Raw genomic sequence first — 21,950 nt, forward strand, 5'->3', positions numbered from 1 at the left:
TTTCTGCTGTTGGGTTGTTGCATTGAATGTCATTCCATTTAATTCAAAATGGTGTTTTGTGGAAAATTTTATAATGCAATGCTATGGAGCAAACCAATATATCCAGATGAAAAACAGCACTAACTGGACTGATATTCCAAAACTATCTGGCGTGTACATGATTGAGAGTGAAGGCTGTCTCCAAATTGGCGTGCCCCACCTGTAGTGTTAGGGCTGTCAAAATCCCAGGCAATATTACCTTATGTTGTGGACTGTGCTTGCTGGGTTGTACTACTTTAACTCTGTGGTTGTGGAGAAAACAACTGTTTTTAGCACCTTTGTTAAAAATAAATCCAAACACATCTGCAGATCAATAGAAATGTGGATTTCTGTCTGTTATCCCTGTACATCAATAGTATTGACCTGAGTAATATACCTGGGCGATAGAGAGCTGAGTTGCGCTTGTGGGTGGGGAAATTTTATGTTGTAATGTTTTGTATAGTTGATACCTGGTGTTTATTGATGGGCTTCAAAAGGCTGAGTGTAGGGAAGTGAATATAAGGAAGTTTTGAGAGTGGGAAGTACCACAAACCTTTGAGCACACACGTATCTAGGGGAATTTTGGTGTTGCTGATTAAACTGGAACTCTGTCGCAGGGCATGAGTAAGTGCTGGTGACAAAACCATGTCTGTGGTGTCTGTTTCTCCCCTACCTTTTTTTTATTTCCTATTTATTGTTTTTATTTCCTCCTGTTGTCCTATTTAGTTCACATCCAGACCTGAAGTTTTGAGGGGAGCAGTCGGAGCTATTGGATCTAGATTTCTGAGACCCATTTAACCATTTAACTTGAGTAAACAAGGAGATGCACAATAAGAAATGATCTCATTTGGGGAACTAGGCTGCAGTGAGATGGGCCTGTGAAGGTACTGAAATAACCTAATTCACAGTGTGTGCTAATTAAGCAGCTTCACCCTGTTGCCAACTCAGTAACTCCCTGTTCAAGCTGCTATTAATTAATTTTTTTTCAGCACTTGTTGTCGTGCTAACAAATAATGGGGCATTCGTGGTGCGGTTCAAAGAAAATGCATGAGCAGAATCTTGACATATTCAAGATAATGAACAGATGGTACCATGGTGATTTTGGAGGCTGCAGATGTTCCTTGTTGGTATTCTTGTTGCCTGGATGCGCCAGAGGATGAAAACCTTCTTTGGATCCCAGTTTTATATTTGCAGCTTACTGCTGTAAAGTGTCCACAGTGAGGCCTTTGTTAGACTTCAGCATGCCAGAATAGAGCCTCTTTTCAGTCTTGCAGCAGCAACTCAAGAGTTTTATTTAGCTTTGCATCGTATCAAGTAGCTCAGTACCAGTTCCTGATGCTGATTTCACAGATGGGTTTTAGTTTTGGCCTGTGCCCATGGCAGCACCTGCAGAACTGAGCCTTGTGTATTCGGTGCTTGAGCAGGTGTTGTCAAATTAGTCAGACTTACCAATGTGTCTCTTTGAAAAGCTGTATGTGTAACAACTACAAAAAGGCAAACCATGTAGAATGAGGGGTGGAGCTCAAAACCCTCAAAGATCTCTGCTGAAGATCACAGCTCCCAAGGTATGAGTAAACTAAGTTCCTTTTGCATTTATCTTTCATAATTTTAATGAATTAGGTTTTCGGTTTAACGAAGAGCCACAAAAAGCAGAAATGTAATTGCTGGAAATTTGAAACAAAACCAGGTAGAGCTGGGAGCTCTTGAGGTGGCCTGTCCATTGTGGGGAGAGCAACAGGTGGGTCTGTACCTGAAATGTAAACCTAACTGCACATTCCACAGATGCTGACTAACTTTTGTTTCCAGTATTTTATATTTTGCCCCAATTTCCTTATTTATGCCAAATAAAACGTAATCTCAGGATAGAGGTCATGTACTTGTCATAAAAATCAGCAGCTGTACTGTGTTCTTAGGGCTGTTTAGCACACTGGGCTAAATCGCTGGCTTTGAAAGCAGACCAAGGCAGGCCAGCAGCACAGTTCGATTCCCGTAACAGCCTCCCCGAACAGGTGCCGGAATGTGGCGTTTAGGGGCTTTTCACAGTAACTTCATTGAAGCCTACTTGTGACAATAAGCGATTTTATTTATTATTAGTCATGTAAAACTTTACCAACATACACAAAATGCACTTCCTCCTATGAGAATTTTTTGCAGATGAATCCAAATGTTTTTACAGTCATGCAAATTTTAGTGTGTAGCAACTCCACAACCTGTGAGGGTGCGAAGGAGTGCCTTGCTGTTTACGGTGAGTTTATTGTTCAGTTATTACAGGCAAGGACGTAAAACACCAGATTCATGGATATCTTGTTGGGAATGGTGATGTAACTATTTTAGTGGATCCTGAGACATTTACAGAGACCAAATCTTCCCACGAATACACAGTGACACCCATCTCTTTCAACCCCTCCACGACCTCTATGTTGTCGGACTGCTTTGTGACATCCAGTCTTGCAGAAAAGTACAGCTTGTCCAGCTAGAATTTGGAAGACCAAAGCAATCGTCTTGACCCCTGCTACAAACTCTATCGCTCTTTTGGACAGAAAAAAATACATGATCAACCTCTGCACCCTGTTGTTACAATCCTAGTTGGTGTTACAAGTGGACGGGTAGATCCCAAAATGGACCCTGGCTCAAAATACCGTAACTTTAAAAAAAAAGTGGAGGAACAGAGCCGTAGGTTCACTAATTGTTTTCAACAACAAGAAAAAACATTTATTAAACCTGAAGAAATTGGATTATGATACAATATGCCTTTACTCCCCTCTTACCTTAACAATTACACACACGTTTTAGATTAGCACAGATTACAAACCCATCTTGTTATACAATGGTCTCATTAACAAGTCCCTTTTAAGCACACAAGATGACTGTGGGCAAGTACGCTCTCCACTCTGAACCCTGGGTGAATGTTTCTGGATACCTCCTCAGAATCCCATTCTTCCCCCCCCGCCCCCAATTATTGTCACGTATATCTCTGAAGGTAGAAGAGCTGGTGGTGAAACAGGCATATGGGACACTTTTTTTCTTTTATCAATCTCGGTGGAGATTACAAAAGCGGGGTGGTCATGATGGAGCTGTATAGAACTTTGGTCACAGCTAGAGTACTGTGTGCAATTCTGGTCGCCACATTATAGGAAGGATGTAATGGCACTGGAGGGGGTGCAGAGAAGATTTACCAGAATGTTGCCTGGGGTGGAACATTTAAGTTGTGAAGAGAGGTCGGACAGGCTTGGGTTGTTTTCTCTGGAGCAGAGAAGACTGAGGGGAGCAGAGAAGACTGAGGGGTGACTTGATTGAGAGGCTTGGATAGGCAGCAGCTGTTTCCCTCAGTTGAAGGGTGATTTACGAGGGGACGCAAGTTCAAAGTGAGGGGTGGGAGGTTTAGGGGGATTTGAGGAAAAACTTTTTTTACCCAGAGACTGGTGGTGGTCTGGAGTGTACTGCCTGGGAGGGTGGTAGAGGTGGGATGCTTTGATACCTGGATGAGTACCTGGCACGCCATAACATTCAAGGCTATGGCCCAACTGCTAGCAAGTGGGATTAGATGGGCAGGTCAGGGCCTTTCATACGTCAGTGCAGGTTCGATGGGCTGAAGGGCCTCTTCTGCGCTGTTAGTATTCTGTGAGTTTCCAAACTCCCATGCCAAAAGCACACTTTAAAATCTTCTCACATAATTAGACTGCACGGTGACAGTGGTTAGCACGGCTGCCTCACAGCATCAGGGACCGGGTTCGATTCCTGCCTTGGGTGACTGGCTGTGGAGTTGGCTTCTGCATGGGTTTCTTCCCGATGCTCTGGTTTCCTCCCACAATCCAAAAATGTGCAGGTTAGGTGGATTAGCCATTCTAAATTGCCCCTTGGGTGTCCAAGGTTGGGTGGGGACATGGGCCCATGTAGAGCGCTGTTTTGGAGAGTCTGTGCAGACTCATTGGGCTGAATGGTTTCCTTCACTGCAGGGATTCTATGCTGTCCTTAGCGGTTTGCATTCAGAAATCCAGATCATGTTTCCCAAATCACACTTTAAAAAAAAAAAGCCCTGTACTACTTTTGACAGTGAATCCAGTCCAGGATTTTACACATCCCTTTTTAGGTTTGCTTTGTCTTGAGAACTTTTACACAAACTCTGAAATCCAGCTGCCGATTTCCATGATTATTTCAACTTTCATTCCACAGGCTGCAGTAAAATCTCTCAAACCTGAAAACCCCCTTGGGTATCTTCCCAGTGTCTCTGTCTTCTCTGTTCTTTTTTTTTTTAAAATTTAGAGTACCCAATTATTTTTTCCAATTAAGGGGCAATTTAGAGTGGCCAATCTACCTATCCTGCACATCTTTGGGTTGTGGAGGTGAAACCCACGCAAACACGGGGAGAATGTGCAAACTCCACACAGACAGTGACCCAGGGCCGGGATTCGAACCCGGGTCCTCAGCGCCGTAGGCAGCAATGCTAGTCTTCTCTGTTCTGAATGTCTTTCCTGAACAGTTCTCTGTTCGAGTACCGTTAACCTCTCACTTCTTAAATTTTATCTAGTTTCCTTAACTAGCTGCACTTGTTTTCTTAGCAATTTACTCTGTGGTATTGTGTCTCGTGTCTCTTCTAACAAAAAGCTGGCAGATGTTCCCTCTCCAGCATTCTAAACCAACTGCTTCGAGCAGAGCTGTGAGCTGCCTTCTCTCTCACTACCTGTCTCCAATTGCAATGGAACTAGCTAAAACTTAAAAGCATCACTACCTTGCAAGGCCCCAGTTGCTAAGCAACCAGTGCTGGTTTATTTACTCTTCATGTTGTAGCCCTCTCTGAACACAATAGAATTACGGTTCTAATGGAACCAACACCAACACCTACAAATACCTTTGTCCAGCACAAATCCAATTATAGATTTTGCTCTTCCAGGCACAAAAACATCAAATTAAACCCACTTAAAACTATACCTAATTTCTAACATTTAACGAAACAAATATAAATCCCTTAAAACTACGTTTTATTTTCTTTAGAGCCTTAATCTGTGTTTTCACCATTCCCCGTTGCAAAGACTGCTTAATTTTGTCCACTGTAAGGATACTGTTGTAAACCCTTTGTTTTCTTCTTAACCCCTGTCCTGCAGGCTGTCTTTGATCTACCATCTTCTTGCTAGTAATCTTTGTTGTCACAAGTAGGCTTGCGTTAACACTGCAATGGAATAACTGTGAAAATCCCCTAGTCACCATATTTCGGCGCCTGTTCGGGTACACAGAACGAGAATTCAGAATGTCCAAATTACCTATTAGCACGTCTTTTGGAACTTGTGGGAGGAAACTGGAGCACCCAGAGGAAACCTACGCAGACACAGGGAGAACGTGCACACTCCCCACACAGTGACCCAAGCCCGGAATTGAACCTGGGACCCTAGAGCTGTGAAGCAACAGAGCTACCCAGTTGCTACAACACAGACATTTTTGCTTAAACTACAGACTGTAGGTGCTGAAACATCCCTGGTTTAGTGGACTTGCCCAGGACTTTCCTTTTGGAAACTCTCACTCTCTCTCCTGTTTAGAAGACAGAGAGCAATCAGAACTGTGAAGGGAAACTTCTGGAGGGAACGATTACAAGCAGTCTCAACCAGGTCTGAGATTCTTAAATCCTGTGTGGCTGCGAAGAATCCAATCTGAAAACACTCTTTTTATAATATATCAGATGTTTCTGTACAGAGGTCGGGCAAATGGAAGACATTGTAAAATTCTTGGTTTAGAGTTCAAGTAATAATTCTGGGATATGTGGGCTCCATCCAGTGGGCGAAGGTCAGAATTTTACCAACTTGAATCTCTTGTATGGGCCAATTCCCTGAGGGTCGCATTCTGAGAAGACTGGTGCCTATGAGGGCCACAGCTGCGAAGATTAATCTCAAACCTTTTCCTTCCATTCCATTATTCTAACCCGTTTCCTATGTCTTTGCGAGTGTCTGTTTTGTATGTGTCTAGGTGGAGGTGGGAGAGGATATTGGAAATAGGTACACGAGTGGGCCATAGTGCCAATTATTTCCTTTTGTACGTTGAACTTTTCTCTTGTTATAAATAAAGAGTTTGTTAATATTTTACGTATAGATCTGGTGTCAGTAACTCATTGGAGCAGTCAGGAGTTAAAGTTCTCAGGAAAACGCACTATTGGTTAAGTCACTTATGTTGTGACTCTGGGGTCTGTGGGGCTGGAACTGACCATGCACTCACCCAGGGTGTCATAACATCATATAATATTACCTGCAGCGCCTCCACTACCTGGCCAAACTACTGGTGAAACCATTGTGCATGCTTTCGACAATCCCAGCATGTAACTCTTTTTTTTTCCCCCCCAAAATTTTTTAAATCCGAAACACAGACTGTGTCCTATCCTATTCACGCTGTCCTAAATGATGAAATTGGTTCCCGGCCCTCAATGTAGATTTGACGTTTTAATTGTGTTTAAGCCCTCTTTTTGTTAATAGCCTCAACTGTTCCTATGAGCCCCACCCTTTCACTGGCCTGCTGAGCCTTCAGCCTATTATGCTCACACTTGGAAATTCTAGACTCTCGGCATCGAGGGCCATGGGAAGAAGGTGCCACCATGGCACAGTGGTTAGCACAACTGCCTCACAGCACCAGGGACCCGGGTCCGATTCCAGCCTTGGGTGACTGTGGAGTTTGCACATTCTCCCCGTGCCTATGTGGCTTTCCTCCAGTTTCTTCCAAAGATGTGCAGGTTAGAGGGCAGCACGGTGGTGCAGTGGGTTAGCACTGCGGCCTCACGGCGCCGAGGTCCCAGGTTCGAACCTGGCTCTGGGTCACTGACCGTGTGGAGTTTTCACATTCTCCCCATGTTTGCGTGGGTTTCACCCCCACAACCCAAAAATGTGCAAGCTAGGTGGATTGGCCATGCTAAATTGCCCCTTAATTGGAAAAAATTAATTGAGTACTCTAAATTTATAGGAAAAAAAATGTGCAGGTTAGGTGGATTTTCCATGATCAAAGCACAGATTGCAGGGATGGGACGTCGGAGTAGCCATTGGTAGAGTGCTCATTCAGCAGGCCAGTGCAGACTTGATGGGCCAAATGGCCTCTTCTGCATTATAGTTGTAGAGCATTGAGGAAGAGGAAAAGCCATGCTCATATTGAGTGGCAGAGCAGGCTCCGAATGACCACCACCACCACCTCCTCCTGCTTTCTATGTTTCAAATTATTTCTCTAAAACCCCATTGCTTTTACACCTACTCTTGTAAGACCTTTAAAAACTCATCCCTTCAACCAAACTTTTGTTTTATTAATCTTGTATTGCCTGCTCCTCTGACTTGGTGTTTATTCTTCGGTCATAATGTGCTGTGGGATTTGTTTCTATATTAAGATGTGCTGTATGAATGTGATTGTACTGTACGAATGCAAGTTAATTCTTTTCATGGTCAAAGCATTTAATTATTGCCTTTCTTGACCTCACTGGTGCCCACTACACAATGTACAAAGCACTTAATGTTTTCCCTTTTATACCAGATATTCTATCTACGTGATATTAATTGAGGAATAAATGTTGGCTAGGACCCTAAGAACATCTAGTTATTTGAGTAAGGCCATGTAATCTCTGCCTCAACATAGAGATCTGGTTTCACATTTCATCAAAGGGTGGCACCCCTGACAGTGTGGCGCTTGCCTCCGCGCCAAACTACCAAGTAACAGCCTGCGATGTGCTCAGCCCTCGGCGTGAAGCTTGAGAAAAACCTTCTGATTGACATGAACAAGTAGCCACTGATGCCGATGCGTGTTCAAGTTGAATTTAAGGAAAAAAATGAAGCCATCCTCTTGAGCATTCTCTTGTCTTGAGTCATTCAGCCTTCCAGCTGCCATCTTGAGCTGCGTTAAGAAGCTATTTGACCAAGTTTCATGTTCTTCCCTTCCCACAGCTGCTTGGTTGTGAGAAATTTGTTATTTTGCCTCTTCACCATTGCCTTCCTCTTTTCCCTTTGGTTCACTTGGGTTGGGGAAACCTAGACCTATGCCCTTTTTCAACTGAAGAGTTTGTCCTTCCAGCTGGTTTCCCTGCATCATTCATCCATAAGTTCCGACTCATAAAATATCTCAGTCTGCATGAAATCTTGCATTCCCATCAACCTCATCCTTGCCAGGTTTAACTGACGCACAGTGCTCTGACATGTCCACTTAAATTCTCATTCTTGTTTTCTAGTTTGTGGGTCAGCTGAGGCATGATGGGCTGGATAGCCTGCATTGTAACCATTCTATATAACCTTAACCCTAGCTTTTGCCAAATATATATATGCCCTCTATTCCTCTACATGAGACCGTTTAAGATTATTAGTGGGCTATTCAACCCCTTGAGTTTGTTCTGCCATTCAGTAATTGTACCTGAACTCCATCCATCTTGGATTGGATTTGTTTATTGTCATGTCTACCGAGGTACAGTGAAAAGTATTTTTCTGCGTGCAGCTCAAACAGATCATTTAGTACATGAAAAGAATCCTTTCCTCACCACTTGCACTCTCTACTCCAACATTGGTAGCAGCTCATTTAGAAAGTTAATTTATATTGGCTAAAGTTAATTCAAAGGTCATGGAATTAATGAATGTGTATACATACATTGTTTTCAAGAAAGTTATAAATATAGCTCTTGTGGCTAAAAGGATCAAAGGATATTTGGGAGGGGGGGGGTGTGAAATCGGATACAGGTGACTGAGTTGGATGATCATACTGAATGGTGGAGTAGGCACAAATGGCCTACTCTTGCTCCTATTTTCAGGGTTCCATATGTTTGCTGTTCTTGTGGACACCTACATGATTTCTTCACTTATTTTTCAGGTGGGCACGTTATATTTTTTTCCTTTCTTGATAAATATTTGATCTCTGTTATGATGCATCCGGTATGTGGTGAGAATGCAGCCATTTTCAAACTATTATTTTGCATCCCTGAAACACATTTTTATTAAAGCGCTGTGTAATTTTGATTTGAAACTGATTTGGTATTCTGCAAAATCAGTTACAGGTTGTCCCAATGGAATATATAGGAATGTAAAATAGACATTGCAGAACAAATTCATTAGAGCGTAATCTGAACTTGTTTCACATTTTGACGTTTTCTCTTTGTGAAGGCTCCAGTATGTAATTTAGGGATTTTTAAAAGGAGGTTCTTGCATTATGTGACCGAGTCTACTCAAAGTGCTTTTTATGCAGTGGAGTATTTTGAAATACAGTTGGTGTTATATGGGCAGAATTTCAACTGGAATGCTTTGAATGATCTGCTGGAGCATCGAACTGTAGATGAGTAAAGAATTGTTTCCCAGACGTTTCTCACATGGCAAATTCACAACCTCCATTGATGGTTTACAAGGAAATTTGGGAATGAAGGGTGGGTGAAAAAAATTCAAGAGGTTAGCAGATCACGTATCAATTGTTCAAGATGGGGCAGCACGGTAGCATAGTGGTTAGCACAGTTGCTTCACAACTGCAGGGTCCCAGGTTTGATTCAAGGTTTGGGTCGTTGTCTGTGCGGAGTCTGCACGTTCTCCCTGTGTCTGCGTGAGTTTCCTCCGGGTGCTCTGGTTTCCTCTGCACTGTAAATTCTATGAAGATTCCAATAACTATGAAAATCTTGGAGAGCATTTCACGGACTCTGAAATGAAATTCAGTGCCGTCCAAGTTCTAATAGATGAAAACTTAAAATTCCAAAATCCAACCTGTTAAGTATTTCCTTGAATGGCAAGACTGGCCACTAAGATTTGAGTTGATCGCTTTTCTTTATGATTGAATTGGTATCAGACTTTTACTGTTGTCTGGATTTTTTTTTTGCACTTAATGAGCACCTATGGTCTTTGTGCAGTGTGAAAATCCAGGATGCAGAATGCCGGGCAAGGTTGATTTCTCTCTATTCAATTGGTGTTCTGGGATATTTTGAATTTAACAACGAGCAGGAGATTCTATTGGTAGCCAATCTAATATGGGTAGCATGGTAGCACAGTGGTTAGCACTGTTGCTTCACAACGCCAGGGTCCCGTGTTCAATTCCTGCTTGCGTTATTGTCTGTGCGGAGTCTGCATGCTCTCCCCTTGTCTGCGTGGGTTTCCTCCCACAAGTCCCGAAAGACATGCTGTTTGGTGAATAGGACTTTCTGAATTCTCCCTCGGTGTACCCGAACAGGCGACGGAGTGTGGCGACTAGGTGATTTTCACAGTGACTTCATTGCAGTGTTAATGTAAGCCTACTTGTAATAATAAAGATTATTATTTTCCCACCTTCACACCCACCAAACAACATAAAATGTGGAGTTGATGGTTACTCATCACCTTTTGTTGCTGCCACCTTCTAACCGTCACTTCAGACCAATAATAATGAATTGTTTGTAATGCATGTCTCCGATTCCGCAGTGATTGGGGGATTTGAGATTTGCAATGAAACTGAAATCTAATTTCAGGTAAGAAATACTTTGCTCATGTTTTACTTTCACCAATGTTACATTTCTGGCTACTTTACATCCTGGAAAATATATTTCTTCCTTATCACCTGAGTCTCTGAAGAATGCAAGAGACTAGTGGGAGGAGGAGGTAGAACGATTGGGGGGGGGAGACGATTCCTGTGTTCCATACATTCATCTCCCGTCATGTTTATTCAGAAATTCCCCTCCCACCGAGCTCAAAGTAAATGAAAGATCCCCCCCCCCCCCCCCCCAACACACACACACAACGTGGCAGAATATTTCCAGTGTTTTGTTTTGATGTCACTTCAAACTGCTGCTGCCAATTGTCAAGGTGTGGGTTGATTTTAAAAGGTCAGTAATTCCTTTTTTGGCAATAGGCAGTAATGTTGACTTCCTCAATATTGTTTTGTATACCTGTATTTAGAAGCTAACTAACTTTCTATTCCAGCTTTGACCAGAATTTCATCTTCAAGCTTTCATCTTGAATGTTTGCATTCAATTTATTTATAGCAATTTTCTTGGCCTGCTGATAGGGGTGTGAACTTCGTGAGAAATCACTCCACATTCTTTCCGTTCCTTGCATGCCTTTTCAACAGCTTGCAATAACTGTGTGTGAGTGTGTGTATGAAAAGTAACCTCCCATGTCTACCTTTTTGAGTGGAACAAAATTACCTAAAATAAGCCACCACCTGAAACCCTAAAATTAATTAGTAAGGAACTGGTTGGTGTGGGTTCTCTGCAGAAGTAAAATTCCTGTTCCTTTTGGCTGTAGAATGGAATTGTTCTCATTTGCTCCTTTTACAGACTTGGATTGTCCACGACTAAAAGGTGAGAGTTCTGGGTGATTTTAAAAAAGAAAGCCTATTTTGTGTGTTGGACCTTTGACACTCGCATGGCAGACTTGTCAGTAAATGCCATTCGACAAGCTGCTGTGCAGGGGTTTATTTCGGGGGGACAGGATTCTTGTGGACTTCTTAAACCACAATAAAGATGGCTTTATGGTTATATGCAAAATTGAATTACAGCCTTGAATTCTCTGCCAGCTAACTTTTTTTTATTTTAAAAAATGATTTGGATTCCAGTTACTGGGATTCCAGTTATTGGTACGCAAGTGTAATTTTGAAGCTGGGAGTATGTATGGAAGTTTATTTCTCCGGAAGGGAGATGATATGAAATGGGCACTGATCTATTTTGTTTTGTTTCCAAAATAAATTTAAATAAAGCTTTGCACATTTGCTTCTGGTATTCCTTGCCCGTTATTGGTTTGAACAGTACTCTTAACTATTTTTGTTTACAAACATACCATCTTTCGTGTGATCTTTCCACCCACGGCAGTGCTAATTTTGTGATTAATCTGCTGCCATGCATCAATAGGGTCAGCAAGTATGTTGTTATTGTCTTGATGTGAGGGGTCGGTTTGACTTATCATTTACACAGATAGTATGTCTTTTGGAGCAAGGAGAACGAGGCCCATGGCACTGATTTTAGATGGTGCAGCCTAGAGTTTGTGTTGGTGTCCGTTCTGAAGTGGAGGCTAAGCCAACAACTTGGCTGGTGGTCATTGTCCATGAGCATGTTGCATTACGAAGCACATATTTAGCTAAGGATTGTGTACGATTGTGAGTTTTTGTAAAATGGTAGTTTTTTAAAAAACTGTTCCTTCATTGAAAAAGGGACTAAGAGTCATACAATCTATGGGTTCCCAATAACAAGCCGGCATGGCTTGGTTACCAGGAGCCTAGCTCGAGTGCGGTCAAAATGCACGTTCCCGGTTTAATACCGGAAAGTAAAGGCAGAAGCAGGTGTTTTTGGTGTTGTAGACTTCCTGTCTCCCGAGACTTTGAACAGGAACAGAGGGAGGGGGTTAGTCTGGCAGTTGGGGGAGGGGGAACTGATACATAATAGCTGCAGGCAACAGGGAAAAGGCTGTTCCGAGTGAGCCACCAGGCAGAATGCTGATGGCAGCTGGTCCTCCAGCATGAATCTTAAGAACTGAGTTTTGTCCTGACGGGTGGGGTTAGAAGGAATCATTGGGGTGAACTGCGCAGCTCGGTTTGGGGTTCAGAAGACAGAGGGAAACGGTTGTCGACGGATGCTGGCCATTACAGCTCAGTAAATGGGGAGAAGTGAACCTGTTGGAAGTGGGGAGTGACTTTGGACTGTTACTGAAAAGATCTACAATTCTGCAGAGAGGCTCCTGTGAGGTATGTTGTGGTGTTAAAACACAATTGAGGGATGCCTTTTCTTTAGAATATTAATTCCTACTAAATAATGTTTTAGTCAAAGTTAAAAGCCCTTAACTTGAAATCCCACCATGCAATTTCTTTACATCAGTCAATCGGTCTCTATGGGAACTGTAATAATTAATGAAACATGGTGCGGTACACAGCCTTCTCTGTTAAATTCGGTAGTGGTCTGTTGAGGTTGTGGAGATAGAAAGTGAAAAGCTTAATGTTTTTGCTGTACACTTCAGTCTATGGGAACTCCGACACTGTGCATCCTCGGGAATTGAGAATCTGTAACCTGACCAGACAGGATAACGGTTTCAATTTAACCCTTCACTGTGCTGAATAAACATATGTATCGAATTTGTTTTTTTTATTGTTCTTTTGCTGCCTTGAGCGTAGAAGTTGGGAACTACTTGTCTTTTATGCAAACATATCGAAGCAACAATTTTCTTTTAGTTTTGTTTCTCTTCCACATTGGAGTCCAGTATAAATAATTTGTTACCAAGTTGAGGACGCACAAGGAACTGGCTTCTAATTTTTCTACAGCAAAATTTTAAAGCCACCAAAGCTGTGAGCCTTTGTCCGATCATCTCGGATGACATCTGCACTGTATGCTGTTTCCTTATCATTTTGTGAATTTTTCATTTGAGGTAGCCAGTCTCTATTGGTTAAGTGTTGGAGCTCCCAAGAAACATCCGAATGTACAATAAGCATATCGTTCTGAGCTTTTGGTTGCTCTCCCTAAATTGATCTAACTATGAATTTGTTTATCAGTTTGACATTGGTACTTTGTGTTTAAATGCTGTGTCAGTTCCAGAAATTGTGCTATCTTTATGTTGTGAAGGAAGCAAAGTGTAACATTTGAAGGCTCCTATTTGTTCAGGCACCCAGCCAGTCATTTTCTTTACAAATTTCCATGTTCTTTCATCTCCCTCCAAAGCATTTTGTTTTTTTTTTGCAACCCATGGATCTTGTAATGCAGCCAGTTTCCTGTTGCTGTCGAAAGTTGAACTTAAAAGCGAGTTTATCGTATTGCTATCTTTGTGTGCTTAGATATTTATCGGGTCAGGTTATGCATTAGGGGAGAACAGAGCATTGGATTACTTGTGTTGCATGCCATTATTAATCAGGCCATTATTACTCACGAATGTAATTTTTTTTAGTAGGCTAGGGTCTGGTAACTCTGGAGGAAATGGATATATGGGTAAGCTATTGGCACAGCAGGTGGATTATCAATTAATATCATTTGCTAAGGGGGCTTTGAATTTGGGTTCGACCATGCAACTTCACACTATTAAGTTGCTGAATGGAAGGAGTGGATTTTGTCTCCATTTCTAAAAAATATCCTTTTTAATGGCATTTTCGGCCTTTTGTACATTGATGTTCATGTGCACCCAATTCATTTTTTTCCAATTAAGGGGCAATTTAGCGCGTTCAATCCACCTACCTTGCGCATCTTTGGGTTGTGGGGGCGAAACCCACGCAGACACGGGGAGAATGTGCAAACTCCACACTGACAGTGGCCCAGAGCCGGGATTGAACCTGGGACCTCGGCACTATGAAGCAACAGGGCTAACCCACTGCACCACTGTGCTGCCCCTTGTTCATGTTTATTTATTGAACAGTGTAAAGAAAAAGGCTTTAGTCTTGCATTACTCTATTTACAGATTGCTGCCATCTAGTTTGGCGTGTCCTCCCTGGTCGATCAGGGGGTGTGCTTCCCCCTTCTCCTATTTTTTTTCCCCCCTTTCTCTTTCTTCGTCAGCTTCAGCCGTGCTCTTTTTGTGGATGAGTGGGGGTGGGGTTGTCCCTCTTAGTTTGTCTCGGGCTCTCTGCCTTCTTTACCCCTCCCCTCTATGTTGTGCATCCTTGGCTTTCTCCTCCTTGCCTTTTGTTTGTTCCCTCGCTAATCCTTGCAGTTTCTCCTCTACTGGCTGTTGTTGGCCTCAAATAGGTTTTGGAACAGATCAACAAATTGCCCCCATGCAGTAACAAAAACTTCCTCTGACCTTCGGATGGCGCATTTGATCTTCTGCAGGTGGAGAAATTCAGAAAAGGTCAGCTAGCCAGTCTGCAGCTGTGGGTGGTGAGGCTGATTGGCAGCTGAGCAGGATTCTCTGGTGTGCGATTAGGGAAGTGAAAGCTAGGGCGTCGGCCCTCTTCCCCATGTATAACTCTGGCTGCTCTGATACCCCAAAGATTGCCACATTTGGGCACGGCTTCACCCTCAGCCCTACAACCTTGGACATTGCCTCGGAGAAGGCTGTCCAGAGCCCAGAAAGTTTGGGACATGCCCAGAGCATGTGGGTGTGGTTGGCTGGCCCTCTCTGGCACCATTCACATTAGTTCTACACCTCCGGGAAGAACTTGCTCATTCGGGTTCTGGTCAGGTATACTCTGTGCACCCGTTTGAACTGCATGAGGCTGAACCTTGCGCTGGAGGAGATGGAGTTGACTCTGCTCAGTGCTTCGCTCCACAGACTCCCCACCCCACTTCTGTCCCCAGTTCGTCCTCCCATTTCCGTCTGGCCTCAACTAGTGGTGTTCGGGCTCTGTCCAGTAGCTGTCATCTATTTTCCCACAGAGTCCCCCCTCCTTGCTGTCCATGGTCAATAGATCTTCTAATATTGTGGGCTTCTGGGCCCAGGGGTATCCTACTGCCTCTTTGCAGAGGAAGTGTTGTATTTGTAAGTCTTATTTCCTGTCCTGTCGGCAATTCCTGTTCCTCCATCAGTTCATTTAGCGTTGCTAGTCTGTGCCCTATGTAGAAGTCCTTAACTGTCAGCATTCCCCGTCCCGTCTCCATTTTTTTAAGACATAGTGTCGAGCGTGGCTTGTGGGAATCTGTGGTTACCTAACATGGGGGCCATGGGGGACGTTTTGGTCAGCCCGAAGTGCTGTCTTGGTTGGCCCCACGTTTTCAGTGTGGCCATAACCACTGGGTTAAAATGTGTATTGCGCCGAGGTGGAAGGGAGTGCTGCCGTGGCCAGGGCCCAGAGGGTCGTTCCCTTGCAAAGGGCCTCCTCCATCTGTACCGACTCCGAGTTGGGTTCTTGCACCCATACCCTCGCCCATCGCCCTCACCCATCAAATCACTCTTTCCGCTGTTGCAGCCAAGTAGTAATATTGCACATTTGGCAGTGCCAGGCCTCCCTTAATTTTCCTCCTTCGCAGTGTTGCTTTGGGGATTCGTGACTTAAACAGAAGTGGAACCTTGGCAGCATGCTCATTTCAATCGTATGCACTCTCCCCAACAGGGAGAGTGGGAGTGTGTCCCACCTCTAAGTCCTTTTTGACTTCCTCCACCAGGCTGGTCAAGTTCCACTTGTGGATCTATGTCCAGTCTCTGGCTATTTGGATTCCCAGGTATCGGCCTCTGTTTTGGGCTATATTGAACGGGAGTCCCTCCAGCTCTGTCCATCCCCCGTTTGGGTTCACTGGGAATGCCTCACTTTTTGTCCAGGTTGAGTTTGTAACCTGAGATGGTTCTGAACTCTCTTGGGATCAGCATGATTGCTTTCAGCCCTCCCTGTGGCTTTGGGACGGACAGGAGCACATCATCTACATAGAGCAGGGGTGGGCAAACTTTTCCGTGCAAGGGCCACATTCAGAAATTCACAATTTTAAAGGGCCGCATAGTATATTAAGTAAAATAATTACTTCACCCGGTTATGATTCTGGGCGCCTCATATAGAACATAGAACAGCACAGAACAGGCCCTTCGGCCCTCGACGTTGTGCCGAGCAATGACCACCCTACTCAAGTCAACGTATCCACCCTATACCAGTAAGTAACCCAACAGCCCCCCCCCCCCCATTTACCTTAAAAAAAATAATAATTAAAAATTATGACTTGGTGGACCGCATAAAGACCTTTGGCGGGCCGCATGCGGCCCACGGGCCGTAGTTTGCCCACCCCTGACATAGAGTGAGACTCTGTGCTCTCTGTCTACTCTTTGGGTGCCCTCCAGTTTTGCACCCCTCCATAAGGCTATCGCCAGGGGTTCGATTGCTAATGCAAACAGGAGCAGGGACAATGGGCATTCCTGCCTTGTGTCCCTTTGTAGCTGGATGTATTCAGAGCCGGTGGTGTTAGTTCAAAAGCTTGCCTTGGGAGCATTGTACAGGAGTCTCACCCAGGCAGTGAATCCTGCTCCTCGCCCAAACCGTTCCAGTACCTCGGAGGTAGTTCCATGTCGAAGGCCTTTTCTGCATCCAGGGAGACATCACCTCTGGTGTGTTCTCCCGGGGGGGGGGGGGCGTGGTCATTATTACATTCATCAGCTGCCTGATATTCGCAGTGAGTTTTGAGTTGCCTACTCTTCACAAAGCCTGTTTGGTCTTCAGTGACTACCTCCAGTACGGAGTTCTCCAGCCTTTTACCAGGACCGTTGCGAGCTTTTTTGTATCCACATTCAGCAGTGAAATGGGTATATATGATCCACGTTCCATCGGGTCTTTTTCTTTTTTGGGTACAATGAAATTGTGGCCTGTGCTAGCGTAGGAGGCAAAGTGCCCCTTGCCAGCAAGTCTGCAAACATGTCCCTAAGATGTGGTGCCAGGACCGGTGCAAATTATTTGTCTAAATCAGTTGGAAACCCGTCCGGCACATTCCCCGCCTTCATGGAGCTGATGCCGTCCATGATTTCTCCCAGATCTATTGGTGCTTCCAGCTCTCCCAATCTGTCCGCACCCCGCAACCGGCATTTCCAGTCTGCCAAGGAACTGTTTTATCCCTGCGTCCCCTTCGGGGGTTCGGAGGTGTACAGCCCTCTGTAGAATGTCTCAAATGCTTGATTGACCTCTTGGTTCCGCTACCAGTCTGCCTCTGTTGTCCCTCACCAGCGCTAGTTCCCTCATCGCTGGCTGCTTTCTCAGTTGGTGAGCCAGTAGGTGGCCAGCCTTTTCTCCGTGTTCGCAAAAGGTCCACCATGTCTGGCGGAGTTGGTGCACTGCTTTCCTGGTGGATAGCAGGTTAAAAGTCCATTTGTAGCTATTTCCCCTCCGCCAGCAGCTCTATGGTCGGGGCCTCTTGAGTACTTTCTGTCGACCTCCCAAGATGGAGTCGATCAGCTGTTGTCTGGTCACCTTCTCTTCCCTATGCCTTGTAGGCTACGATCTCTCCTCTAATCGCTGGCTTCAGTGCACCCCAAAACGTGGAGGGTGAGACCTTCCCATTCTGGTTGTTACTCATATAGTCAGCCTGTGATGTTTTCTGGCAGAAGGCCTTGTCGGCCAGGTGGTCTGTGTCCAGCCTCCCTTGTGGGGCGCTATGCACGGCCCGTCTTCAAGCTCACACCCATGTAGTGCGAACGTGGTCGGAGATGACTATCACGGAATACTCCTCTCCTATAATTCCTGGAAGCACCGATTGCCGCACTGCAAATAAATTGACACGGGTATATACCTTGTGCACTTGTGAAAAAAAACGAGAATTCTTTTTGTCCCGGTTGTCGGAACCTCCATCTACTCCATAAATCTACTCCATAAATGCTCCCAGTTCCTTAGCTATGCCTGTCTTTTTCCCGTTCTGGGTCTCGATCGGTCAGTAAGGGCGTCCTGTAAATGTCACCCACCACATTTATTAGTTGGGGGATTTCCACCATGGTCTTTTTAAAATCTGTGTTGTCCCAGTTGGGAGCATACACATTTACCAGGACTACCGGTGCCCCATCTAGGACACCGCTGACAATGACGTACCCTCCCAGTAGTTCTGTAACCGTCCTGGTCTCGGTACATCTTGTCCTCTTGCTGGTCAGTGTGGCTACTCCCCCAGCCCTCATCCCGTAGCATGAATGGTACGTCTGCCCCACCCAGCCCTTCCATACTAATAGTCTGTCCTTCTCCTTCGCGTGTGTCTCCTGCAGGTAGACTATGTCCGCCTTCAGGCTCTCAGATTGGCAAAGACTCTGGATCTTTTCACTGGGCCATTGAGTCCCTTTTATGTTCCAAGTGACTATCCTGGTGGGGGATTTCTGACCCCCCGGGTCCTGTGGGACCAACCATACTTAGCTGGTGGACGTGTCCCTGCAGTCCAGGGTTTCCCTTTGTTAGGAGGTCGTCCAAAATGACTACGGTCGCCGTTCTCACCATGGGGGGCACCCAACATACCTGCCAACTGTGTGTACACCACATGGGTGTGCCCCTGCCTTCTGGGGTCTCCCTTTGTTTAAGGATCCTCAAGTGGCTGCTTGCGGCGCCATTTTGATTTCTCGGCCTCCTCCATGCCTGCTGAGGCCTGTGCCTTTCTCGCTGCCAACCCTTTCCTTTTCTTCTGCCCCTTTTCGGTTCGGAGTCCCTGCCCCCCCATCTATATTCGCCCCCCCCCCCCCTCTTTTGTTCTGGTCCCGCTCTGTCTCTGTCCTGTCTGCCTGTTCCCGTTCCCTTCCTCCCCCCGCCCTCTCCTGTTTCCCCTTTCCTTGTTTCCCTCTCTCTGTCTTCCTACTTTAGTCTGAGAATGAGACAACACATCCTGCGCAAACAAGTCCATGCAACAGATCTTGATCCCATTTCGTCCTCCACTTTCCGTCTTTTTTCCCCGTTGCTCTCACCGTTGCCGCGTTTGTTCCTTCCTTCTCTAGATTGTTGGTTCTTGTGAACTCTTCGGCCTCCACCAGGGTGCCAAAGTAATCCTTTGTAAGTTACCGAGAGTCTGGCCGGATCAATATGCCGAATCGTACCCCGCTCTTGTAGAGTGCTGATTTTGCCTTATTAGATTTGGCCCTTTTTTTTTTTTGTTGCTAGATCTGCCCCAATGCCCTGATAAATGCTTATTTTGTGCCCTTATTCGGTGTCCTTCCCACGAGCATGACTTTGTCTGTTGGGTCCATCTCGGGGTCCTTTCCCAGTCTTGGTACTAGTGCAGCTTCACAATGATCGCTCTCAGCTGCTCAGGTTTTGGCTGGAGCGACCTGTGTGCCCTGTCGTGTTCTTGTGGGGGGTGTTGGGAAGCTGTCCTTCCCAACCAAGTTCACCCAGCATTTGGACAATATAGTCCGTTGGGTCCCTTCCCTCCACCCCCTATGGCAGTCCCACAATACGGACATTCTATCATATGGAGCTGTTTTCCTGGTCCTCTACCTTTCCCGTCAGATTCCCTTGGGCCACCACCAACCTCTTCACCTCGGTCTCCAGAGCCACGATCCTATCACTGTGGTCGGTTGCCGCCCTTTCCAGGTCCAGGATCGTCCTTTCCTGGGCTTCCACCTTCTTTCCCAGGCCGTGTACTGGAGGCCAGCTATTGCTTCCATCACCACCTCTTTCATCACCACCTGGAATTCCATTTTGATTGCCTCCCTCACGGCAGTCAGTTCTTTGCTTCGGGATGTCTTCCATCCATCCCCCTGTGTGGTGGGGGTGCCGCTGCCTGTTCATGTTCTCCTGTTCTGGTCGCCCCCTCTCTTGGTTCGCCAGGGCCTCCGCCTCGCCTTGTGTGTCTGCTGGTCCATCTGTTCGTTGCTCCTGCCCCTTGCCGCCGCTTCTGCCTTTTCGCCGGCCCTTTGAGCTACCGTTTGCTGGCATCTTTTCTTCTTCTTCGCTGCTAATGCCTTTTGGGTTTTAAGGAGTTTTGGGTGGCTTTTTGAGCCAAGAATTTTGGAAAATTCGCTATTTTGGGTCCGATTGGGAGGAGAGCCACCTGATGTGCATTCGCTCAGCACATCACTGCCGGTGGAAGCCCTTGTCTACATTTCAATTGAATCATCTAATAGCATCAGGTGAAAATATATTTTTGCTTTGTTCCACCTCGCCACTTCCTCTGATACTAGGGGGCAAAAATATTCTGCTGTGGCAGTTGTCCAGTTAGCCCTGAAATACAGGCTATTTGGAAACGCTATGTGAGGTACAGTAGCCAACTGTAAATTTCTCTTATGGTTGATTCTGTTTACTGTTTTACAGTGGAGGATTTAGTTTAAGCACATTGGCTTTTGCCATTGCAGGACCGATTCGTATTTTGATCATAATGAATATTCTGCTGATTATTGGTTATTCTTCCTTTTGATTGAAATATAAGCAGCCCTAATTGGAATATAAGCTGCCTTTTGCATTGGAAAAGGACTGAAACTTGGATGTGTGATATGCAACCACAATGCGGTTTTGGGGCAACCCGTAATTTCTATTAATTTTTAAAGAAAACTTCTATAAAGGGTGGCACGGTAGCACTGTTGCTTTACAGCTCCAGGGTCCCAGGTTCGATTTCCCCCGCTGGGTCCCTGTCTGTGCGGAGTCTGCATGTTCTCCTTGGATCTGCATGGGTTTCCTCTGGGTGCTCTGGTTTCCTCCCACAGTCCAAAGATGTGCAGGTTAGGTGGAGTGGTCATGCTAAATTGCCCTTGGTGTCCAAAAAGGTATGGGGGGGCGGGGATGAGGAGTTTACTGAGTTACAGGGATAGGGTGGAGCTGTGGGCTTAAGTGGGTGCACTTTCCTAAGGGCCGGTGCAGACTGGATGCGCCAAATGGCCTCCTTCTGCACTGTAAATTCTATGATTTAGTAGGTTTTTTTTGGAAAGGTATTTTAGTGCTCTGGCTACATGAGTAAACTAATGATCTGGAGTATGAGTTCAAATCCGCTAATGACAGTTTGAGAATTTAATTTCATTTTTACTTCTGGAAATAAAATCTAGTATCAGTAAATAAATGTGACCTAAAGTGCTGTTGCATTTTACCTTGAATAAAGAAGGTTAGAGATTCACCTAATTTTGAGATGTTTAAAATGATTCAAATAAGGTAGATAGAAGCAATTTTCTCTAGTGGTGAGTGCAGAACATAGAGTGATGTCAAAAAGAACTTCTTAATTCATGGAACGTTCTCTCCCTCCGCCTCCCCCAAAATCCCTTGGGTCTCCAATCAGTTGTATCGAACGGCTTCAAGACGGCAGTACACCAAACAAACTTGCCACAATGAGATGGGCAATAAATGCTGCAGCTACAAGCAACATCGATTTCGCTGGATAGTGTACGAAAAAGGTTAATTTCTTCATTAAGGTTCCAAGCCCAGATAAAAGTTTGCAACATGAAACTGTTTATAGAACACAGAGAACCGTGTAATCTTCGTCGTGTATTCTACTTTGCAAGCAAAACGGTCTAGCTGTCCAGAGACGAGCAGCGAGACAAAATAAAACCAACATTTTGAAAACTTAAATTTTTCTAAGTGGTTTCAGAAAGGATACAAGTGAATTGACGTTTGGGTAAATCCTCAAATGGTTTCTGCCATCTGCACACCCCAGCAGAAGCAAAAAATAGTATCAATCGGAAGCTATTTTTTTCCCGCTGCTTATTTAGTTGCAG

At 45.0% G+C, this 21,950-nt stretch overlaps 1 protein-coding gene across 2 annotated transcripts in view; it reads left to right on the plus strand.

Moving 5' to 3' along the window:
- pik3c2a (phosphatidylinositol-4-phosphate 3-kinase, catalytic subunit type 2 alpha) overlaps positions 1 to 21,950 on the plus strand; it is a 133,411-nt gene that overhangs the window by 14,924 nt on the left and 96,537 nt on the right. The window contains exon 1 of one of the 2 annotated variants that reach the window (XM_038808063.1): positions 12,438 to 12,642. The exons of the other annotated variant lie outside the window; for it this stretch is intronic. The gene's annotated coding sequence lies outside the window, so the exon portion shown is untranslated. Of the gene's footprint in view, positions 1 to 12,437; positions 12,643 to 21,950 lie in introns of those variants that run through there. 2 annotated transcript variants of the gene reach the window in all.

This window comes from Scyliorhinus canicula, chromosome 9, assembly GCF_902713615.1.
Source record: "Scyliorhinus canicula chromosome 9, sScyCan1.1, whole genome shotgun sequence".
In the NCBI taxonomy this organism is placed as follows: Eukaryota; Metazoa; Chordata; class Chondrichthyes; order Carcharhiniformes; family Scyliorhinidae; genus Scyliorhinus; species Scyliorhinus canicula.